A 9,733-nucleotide genomic window follows, 5' to 3' on the forward strand; every position below is an offset into this window, starting at 1 on the left:
ACAAACCTGATTTGTAGCATATGCTACTTTCCCAGGTGTATATACTCTCACCAGAGCCAATTTCAAGTTACCAGTGTGATGTCACTGAACATATAGTTGGAAATAGATGCACACAAGTGACTTTTACAAACTGGTATGAGTCTACTCCAGAACACCACTGTGTGGAAGGGTTTTCAAGTAGCAGGAACAACAATGGAAAAGTAACTACTAATCTCCTTTCCTCTACAATACACTTTGTCTTGGAGAAAACATACAATGGACCACCATCCCCACTCAATTGTCATTGCTATAGAAGAACAAAGTTTAAAAAAAATGACTGCAGCTTTGGGCAATATACCAATAATGAGCATCATAGTGATGAATTCAAATGAACTGCTATACATTGTCCTATGGAAGCAAGTATTATAATTTACCTGAGATTAATAATTTAGTAAATGTATAGCTGGAATGAGATTTGGTGGAGTAGTGCTTAAGGCATTTGACTGCTAACCAGAAGGCTGGCAGTTCAAACCCACAAGCCACTACTCAGAAGGAAGGTTGGGCAATCTACTTCCATAGTGATACTGCCTCAGAAACCCATGGAGGCAGTCTAGGATCACTAGGAGCAATAGTGAGTGATGCCATTCCTATTTTCACTTCTTGGCTCTTGGACTTGCAAATATTGGCTATTGAAGAAACAATACCATATATTGAACATTGGTTTAGGGCGTATATAGTCTCCTGGAGAATACTGCCCCAACCCTGCCACCCAGCTGGCACAATAATTGTGGTTTTAGAAGGTCATCAGTCATTCTATCAAGCCAGGTGCTTCAGGATGATGGGGAACATGGTAAGATCAATGAATTCCATGAGCATAGGCCCATTGCAGCCCTTCATTTGCTGTGAAGTGAGTCCTTGATCCATGGCTATGCTGTGTGGCATACTATAACATTGGATAAGGCATTCTGTGAGTCCATGATTGGTGGTTTCAGCAGAAGCATTGTGTGTAGGGAAGGCAAATCTGTATCCAGATAAGTGTCTATTCCAGTAAGAACAAAACACTGCCTTTCCCATGATGAAAGTGGTCTGATTTAAACAACCTGCCACCAGGTTGCTGGCTGATCACCCCAAGGAATGGTTCCATATCACAGATTCAGTGTTGTTTTCTGCTGCTGGGCACTCAGCAGTGGCTGTAGCTAAGTCAGTCTTGAGTGGAAGTCCATGTTGCATAGCCCATGCATAACCTCCCTCCCTGCCACCATGGCCACTTTGTTCATGAGCCCATTGGACAATGACAGGAGTATCTGGTGAAAAGAATGACTGGTTTCCAGAGAATGTATCATCCTATCCACTTAATTGTTAAAGTCCTCCTCTCCTGAGGTCACCCTTTCATAAGCATTCACAGGAGACACAAATAACTTCCATTCAGAGAGACCTATCCACATATCTCTTGCCCACACCTCTTTGTCAACAATTTTCTAATCATGTTCCTTCCAAATCCCTGACCATACAGACAAATCATTGGCCACAGTACATGAATCAGTATACAGTGTACACCTGGCCATTTCTCCTTCCACACAAAATAAACAACCAGAAGCATTGCCTGAAGCTCTGGCCATTGAGAGGATTTCCCTTCACCACTGTCCTTCAGGGAGATCCCAGAAAGAGACCACAGTGCTGCAGCCATCCATTTTCAAATGGTGCCTGCATATCACACAGAACCATCTGTAAACAAGACATGAGTTTTCTCTTCTTCACTCAACTGATCATAAGGAACTCTACATGAGGCCGTAGGTGCAGACTGGGAGAGTGAAGGTAATGTGACTGGAGTGGAAACCATACGCAGTTGGGCCACTTCCTTGTACAACTTACTTGTGCCTTCAGGTCATGCTCAAGCCCTATCTCCCCTTTTTTTTTTTTTTTTTAATTTTATTGTGATTTGGGTGAAAGTTTACGGAGCAAATTCATCTTCCACACACAGTTCACATGCACTTTGTCTCATGACATTGACTGTAATCTCCCACAATGCATCACTCTCCTCCCACTTCCTCCCCATAGCCACCTCTTCCCTGTGTCCTTCCCTCCTATAAACTCCTGCCCCCTAAGCTGTTTCCGTGTGCATACACAGACCTTCTGCTCTCCAATTATTGACATTTCCAAGGAGTGTATCCATCCAATGTAAATGTTCAGCTTATATACCTGTTTTTTATTTGGCTAGAAGCCACAAGAGTGGGTTCAATTCCAGCCCTGAGGGCAGCTAGGGGCCATAGTCTCAAGGTTTCACCAGGCTTTATCAGACCAACAAACCTGGCCTCCCCCATTTTTTTTTTTTTTTTTTTATGATTTTGAGTTTTGCTCCACATTGTACTCACTCTATGCACGATTTCCTACATAGATCCCCCTCTGAGTGGTTGACAGTGGTAGCAGGGCACCATTTAGTTCTTCTGGTCTCATGGTCATATAGGCTGAGGATCGCAAAGACATGCATCTTTGGTTTTCTTCATTCTTCTTTGCTGTGGACAAGGGAAGACCCATCATTGCATCTAGATGGCTGCTTGCAAGCTTTTAAGATCCCACTTGATACTCACCAAAGTAGGATGTGGAACAATGTTTTTGTGTAGTATGTTATACAAACTGAACTTGATGTCCCTTGCGACCATGGTCCCGAGCCCACAGGTCCAACTATTTGCTCCCTCTGGGTAGCTGGCTGTGGCCAACAAGTGACTACAAACTTGACCCTTGTCAGCTCTACTATATACCTAGAAATTCTTATACAACATGCAAATATACTTGTAGAAACATTGATGCCAGGTACCAGGATATTTATTAATTTGCTCAAGCAATGAAACCATATCTGGAACAGTAGCTGCAATTGAAGTCACAACCTGATTAAGTTTACAATAATCAGCTGTCATTCTCCAAGATCTATCAATTTTTTGCACAGGCCAACCCTATACATGGTCATGTCAAACTCTATCTCTTATATATTACTTGCATTGTTCTGGTTACCTAGTATTGCTCTGACAAGAATAGACCACAAATAGGATGCTTGAACAAACAGGAGTTTATTCTCTTACAGTTTAGAGGCTAAATTTAAGTCTAAGTTCAAAGTGCCAAGCCCTAGGGGCTGGGTGAAAGACCTTGGGCTTCAGCTCTGCCTCTTGCTCCTGGTCCACTGAAGCTAGAGGCATCTCTTTACTCAGGCAGCTACTGGGTGCTGAGGCTAACAAGCCCAAGGTCAACAAATAAAATGGCACAGTCCTAGTGTTACCAAACAACATGGCAGGTCATTGATTCAAGTCCATTGAAAGTCCCAAGAGCAGCAGAGCATGGCAGGCTGCTGAACAACAACATGGCTACATGCAGAGTTCAAGTGTGCCATAATCTAGAGATCATTCCCAAAGCAGTTTCTTACATACGGGAAGCAGACCACATCCCTAAAGCAGCTACTCAGCCGCTTGTGGTAGATCCCACCACAGAGTTTATTGCCAGTCTCACCGTGGGGAATAACTACCACCAGCTGCCTAGCCACTCAACCAGGCCCAACCAAGTTGGCATACAACTTTAACTACCACATCCATTTAATGAAGGAGTGCTGCTGTGCACACCCAACTTTATGACTCTCTGGGTCAGACAACACCCAGTTCATGATGGATAGCTCAGTCTGCATGGTGACTCTGTGGCCCTTGGTTAGGCATTCAGTCTCTACTAAGGCCCAGTAACAAGCCAAAAGCCATTTCTCAAAAGAAGAGTAGTTGTCTGCAGAGGATAACTTTGCTCCAAAATTCTAAGGGTCTATGTTGCAATTCACCAACAGGAGCCTACCAAAGACTCCAAATGGCATCTTTATCTCCCACTGGCACTTCAAGCACCATTGGATCAGCTGGATCATATGGTTCAAGTGGCAGAGTAGCTTGCACAGCAGCCTGAACCTGTTGCAGAGCCTTCTGTTGTTCTGGGCCCCACTCAAAACTGGCATCTTTTTGAGTCACTAGATAAATAGGCTGGAGTAGCACATACAAATGAGGGATAGTTGCCTCCAAAATCTAAAGAGGCCAGCAGATGTTGTACCTCCTTTTTAGTCTTGGGAAGGGCCAGATGCAATAACTTACCTTTTACTTTAGTAGGAATATCTCAGTATACCCCACACCACTTGGCCCTTAGAAATTTCACTGAAGTGGAAGGAGCCTGAATTTTTGTCATGTTAATATCCCACCCTCTAGCATGCAGCTGTCTCACCAATAAGTCTAGGGTCATTGATAGTTCTTCCTTACTAGGTCCAATCAACATAATGTCATCAATGTAATGGACTAGTGTGATGTCTTGTGAAAACGGAAGGTAATCAAGATCCCTGCAGACTAAATCATGACACAGTGCTTTAGAGTTGATATACCAATAAGGTAACACAGTCAAAGTGTATTGCTGGCCTTGCCAGCTGAAGGCAAACTGCTTCTGATGACTCTTTGAAATTGGTATTGAGAAAAGGCATTGGCCAGATCAGTAACTGCACACCAGGTACTAGATTTACTAATTTGCTCAAGCAATGAAACACATCTGGAACAGTTGCTGCAATTGGAGTCACAACCTGATTAAGTTTACAATAATCCACTGTCATTCCCCAAGATCTAACAGTCTTTTGCACAGGCCAAATAGGCAAGTTAAATGGATATGTGGTGGGAATCACTACCCCTGCATCCTTCAAGTCCTTGATGGTGGCACTTATCTCTGCAATCCCTCCAGGAATGTGGTATTGATTTTGGTTCACTGTTTTTCTAGGTAAGGGCAGTTCTAATGACTTTCACTGGGATTTCCTACCATCATAACCTTTACTCCACATGTCAGGGATACAATGTGGGAGTTCTGCCAGTTGCTGGGTATATCTATTCCAATCATGCATTCTGGAATTGGGGAAATCACTAAAGGATGGGTTCAGGGACCCACTGGACCCACTGTGAGATGGACCTGAGGTACTCCATCAATAACTTGATCTCCACAAGCCTCCACTCTGACCAGTGGGCCACAGTGATGTTTTGGGTTTCCCAGAATTACTGTCAATTCAGAGCCTGTATCCAGTAATCTCAAAAACATCTGATTATTTCCTTTTCCCCAATGAACAGTCACTCTTGTAAAAGTCCTTATGTCCTTTTAGGGAAGACTAGGAGAAAAAGTAGCAGAATAAGTTTTCAGCAATATAGTGGGTCCTTCCTCAAGGGGACCCGACCCCTCCTTCATCCAAGGGACTGTATGTATGTAAATGGGCTCAAGTCTGGGAACTGATTGAGGAGCCGTGACTCTGTATTCTGGAGGTACAATTTAGACTACTGTTCACCTCACCAAGGGAGCTCTGGTAGCATAGTGGCTAAGGCACTTGACTGCTAACCAGAAGGCTGGCGGTTCAAATCCACCAGCCACTCCTCGGAAGGAAGATGGGGCAATCTACTTCCATAGTGATACTGCCTTGGAAACCCAAGGAGGGGTCGCTATGAGTCGGATCCAACTTGACGGCACATAACAACAACAACAACACCTCACCAAGAATTATTCTGCTTGTAAAAATCAAGTAAATATTTAGTATATTTCCCATGTATTTCACTCCTAGGGACACCAGGCCTAAGTACCCAATGCCATAAATCCACATGAGTCGGATTATTGTTATCACTGCTTTGACTCTGCTGTCCATTATGGTAACCATGCCCACCTCATTTGTCAATTAATTGCTGCTACTTGGCCCCTAAAACCACAGGGTCCAATCAGCCCCATTGTAGTTAAGTGTCTTAATTCAATTAGGGCAGTTCCTACTGTCAAAGCTGGCTTACATAAAATAGCAATCACAGTAGTCTTCAAGGATTCTGAGGATCCCTTAACAAATGTGTTCCTCATTATAGTGATAGATGAGGCAGTCTGCTTCTATAAAGATTCACAGCCTTGGAAACCCAATGAGGGGCACTATGAGTCAGAATTGACTTGATGGCAGTTTGGCTTAATTTTATAGTGATAAAAGTTATGGTCTCTGGGCACTCCATTTCTGCATCTATGGGTCTAATCTGATCAATCCATTCTAACATGACAGTTTCCCTCAGCCTTTTGAGACTTTCTTCTACATTATACCATAGCAGATCTGGTACTTCAACTTGACTTAAGGTAGGCCACCGCATAATCCATGCCTCAGTAAGCCAACCAAATAAGCTATTAGATCCTTTGCTAACCTCTCAAGCCAAAACATTGAATGAAGAATCTGTGCTTAGTGGGCCCAAATCAATAAACTTAGATTGATCCAATATTTGTTCCTTGCACCAGTATCCCACACCCTTAACAGTCATTGCCACACATATTCTCCACATTGCTATTTGTACATATTAGCAAAATCAAGCAGTTCTTTCCCAGTGTGACATACCTTTATCTTGGTCACACTTTGTGCTTCACCTTTTGGGACTCACTTGGAATTAAATCTAGTTATACATCTAGAAGCAACAATGGTTGGTTGGGGTGGTTCCTGGGAACATTCAGTACCATCTTGCACAGCATCTGCATCAGCCAATGCCTCAAGTGCCACCCCAGGTAATATCTCAGACAATGACTCAGCAGGCACTCAGCAGGCACAGCTGAATTAATCCCATCAAATGGAGGTGGAAGAAATAATGAATTTACTGGTGAGAATGGCTTAGCAAATAAAGATGGAGTAATTTCTTCAGATGGGAGGGGTGGTGCTGTTGACAGGAGGGATTCAGCAGAATTTAGGGGCTCCATGTCCCCATCTTCCATGATTCATCTGTTAGTTTGTCATACTCTGGTGGTTTTCATGTTGCTATGAAGCTGGAGGCCATGCCACCAGTATTTTGAATACCAGCAGGATTACCCACATGGACAGGTTTCAGCAGACCTTCAGACTAAGGGAGACTGGGAAGAAGGATGAGGCCATCCACTTCTGAAAGAATTGGCCACTAAAAACTTTATGAATAGCAGTGAAACACTATGTGATATATTAATGAAAATGTTATGAAAAGCCAAAAATATTGTCTGATACAGTGCTGGAAGATGAGCCCTTCAGATCAGAAGACATTCAAAATATGACTGAGGAAGAGCTGCCCCCTCATAGTAGAGTCAACCTTACTGACGTGGATGGAGTAAAGCTTTGGGGACCTTCATTAGCTGATGGGGCACAACAAAAATGGGAAGAAACAGCTGCAAACATTCATTTAGAATCAAAAAGTGGAATGTACAAAGTATGAATCTAGGAAAATTGAAAGTTGTCAAAAATTAAATAGAAGGCATAAAGATAGATAATCTAGGACTTTAGTGAGCTGAAATGGACTAGTATTGGTCATTTTGAATCAGACAACCATATGGTCAACTGTGCCGAGAATGATAGATTGAAGAGGAATGGTGTCACATTCATTGTCAAAAAGAATATTTCAAGATCTGTCCTGAAGTACAATGGATAATATCCATAGGCCTACAAGAAAGACCAGTTAATATGACTATTATTCAAATTTATGCATCAAGCACCAAAGCAAAAGATGAAGAAATTGTAGATTATTACTGATTTCTACAGTAATTAACTAAATTAGTACTGAAATTAACTAAAAATGTAATCAAGAAGCATTTATTATTGCTAGTGATTGGAAATGGAGCTTTGGTGGCACAGTGCCTAAGACATCTGACTGTTTGGTGGTTCAAACCCGTCAGCCACTCCATGGAAGCAAGACTGGGCAATCTACTTCCTTAAAGATTTGCCACATCAGCAACCCAGTAGGGGTCACTATGAGTTGGAATCAGCTTGATGGCAGTGGGTCAGTGAGTTTAGTGATTGGAATGTGAAAGTTAGAAACAAAGAAGCAGCATTAGTAGCTGGAAAACATAGCTTTAGTAATAGAAATGACACTGGAAAATGCATATTGCATGACCAATTACTTATTCATTGCAAATACATTTTTTAACAACATAAACGGTGACTATATATATGGACATTGCCAGATGGAATACACAGAAATCAAATCAACAACATCAGTGGAAAGAGGCAATGAAGAGGCTCAATACCATCAGTCAAAACAAGGCCAGGAGCTGACTATGGAACAGACCATCAATTGCTCTTATGCAAGTTCAAGTTGAAGCTGAGGAAAATTAAAACAAGTCCACAAGAGGCAAAATACGATCTTGAGCATATCCCACCTGAATGTAAGACCATCTAAAGAATAGATTTAAGAATCCTCCCTGACACCAAAACCAGGCACCACTAGAAATAAAAACTACAGACCAATATCCCTCATGAATATAGATGCAAAAATCTTAAAAAAAATCCTAGCCAATAGATTCCAACAACATATCATAAATAAATAAATACATCATGACCAAGTGAGACTCATATCAGTTATGCAAGCTTGGTTAAACATTATAAAAATAATCAACATAAACCATCACATCAGGAAAATAATCATATGATCATATCAATAGATGCAGAAAAGGCATTTGATAAAATGTAACACCTATTCCCGATTAAAAAAAAACTTCTCAGAAAAATAGGAATAGAAGGGCAATTCCTCAATATAATAAAGGGCATATATGCAAAACCAACAGCCAACATTATTCTCAATGAAAGAGATTGAAACCATTCCCCTTGCAAAAAGGAACCAGCCAAGGTTAATCCCACACTACCTCCACTTCTATTCAACATCATAATGGAAGTCCTAGTCAGAACAATAAGGTAAGAAAGGGAAATCAAAGACACCCAAATTGGTAAGGAAGAAGTAAAACTATCCTGATTTGCAGATGACATGATCCTATACCTAGAAAACCCAAGAGGCTCAGCAAGAAAACTACTGGAACTTATTGAAAGATTTAGCATAGTGGCAGGATACAAGATCAACATACAAAAATTAGCTGGATTCCTCTACACCAGCAAAGAGGTCTCTGAAAGAGAAATAAGGAATCCACTTACAATAGCTACCAAAAAGATAAGATACTTGGGAATAAATCTCACCAAGAACACAAAAGACCTGTGCAAAGAAAACTACAAAACACTACTTCAATGAAGCTATAAGCTGTCTACATAAATGGAAGAACATACCACACTCATGGATAGGAAGATTGAACATTGTGAAAATGTCAATACTATCCAAAGCAATCTATACATTCAATGCAATCCTGATCCATCAACATTCTTTAAAGACATAGGAAAAGTAATCATTAGTTTTACATGGAAAGGAAAGAGACCTCAGATAATCAAGGCATTACAAAAGAAGAACAAAGCAGGAGGTCTCACATTCCCAGATCTCAAAACCTACAATACAGCCACAGTTGTCAAAATAGCCTGGTATTGGTACAATGACAGACACATAGACCAGAGAGAACCCAAAAATAGATCCATCAACCTATGATCAGCTAATCTTCAACAAAGGGCCAAATTCTATTCAATGGGGAAGAGCTAGTCTCTTCCACAAATGGTACTGGCAAAACTGGATATCCATTTGCAGAAAAACAAGATCCATACCTCACACTGTACACAAAAGCTAACTCCAGATGGATCAAGAACTTAAATGTGAGACCTAAAACTATAAAGTTCATCAAAGAGAAAATAGAGACAAATTTAGGGACCCTAATTTATGGCATGGATCTCTTCCAGTCAGTTGGCCAGGTAGCTGTCTTCCAAATCTCTCGGCATAACTGAGTGAGTGCCTCCAATGGGGCATCCATTTGTTGAAATATCTCAATCGGTATGCCATCAATTCCCGGAGCCTTGTTCTTCACCAGTTCTTTC

This window comes from Orycteropus afer, unplaced genomic scaffold (assembly GCF_000298275.1).
Source record: "Orycteropus afer afer isolate SDZICR_OR568_19922 unplaced genomic scaffold, OryAfe1.0 scaffold00010, whole genome shotgun sequence".
NCBI classification, from domain to species: Eukaryota; Metazoa; Chordata; class Mammalia; order Tubulidentata; family Orycteropodidae; genus Orycteropus; species Orycteropus afer.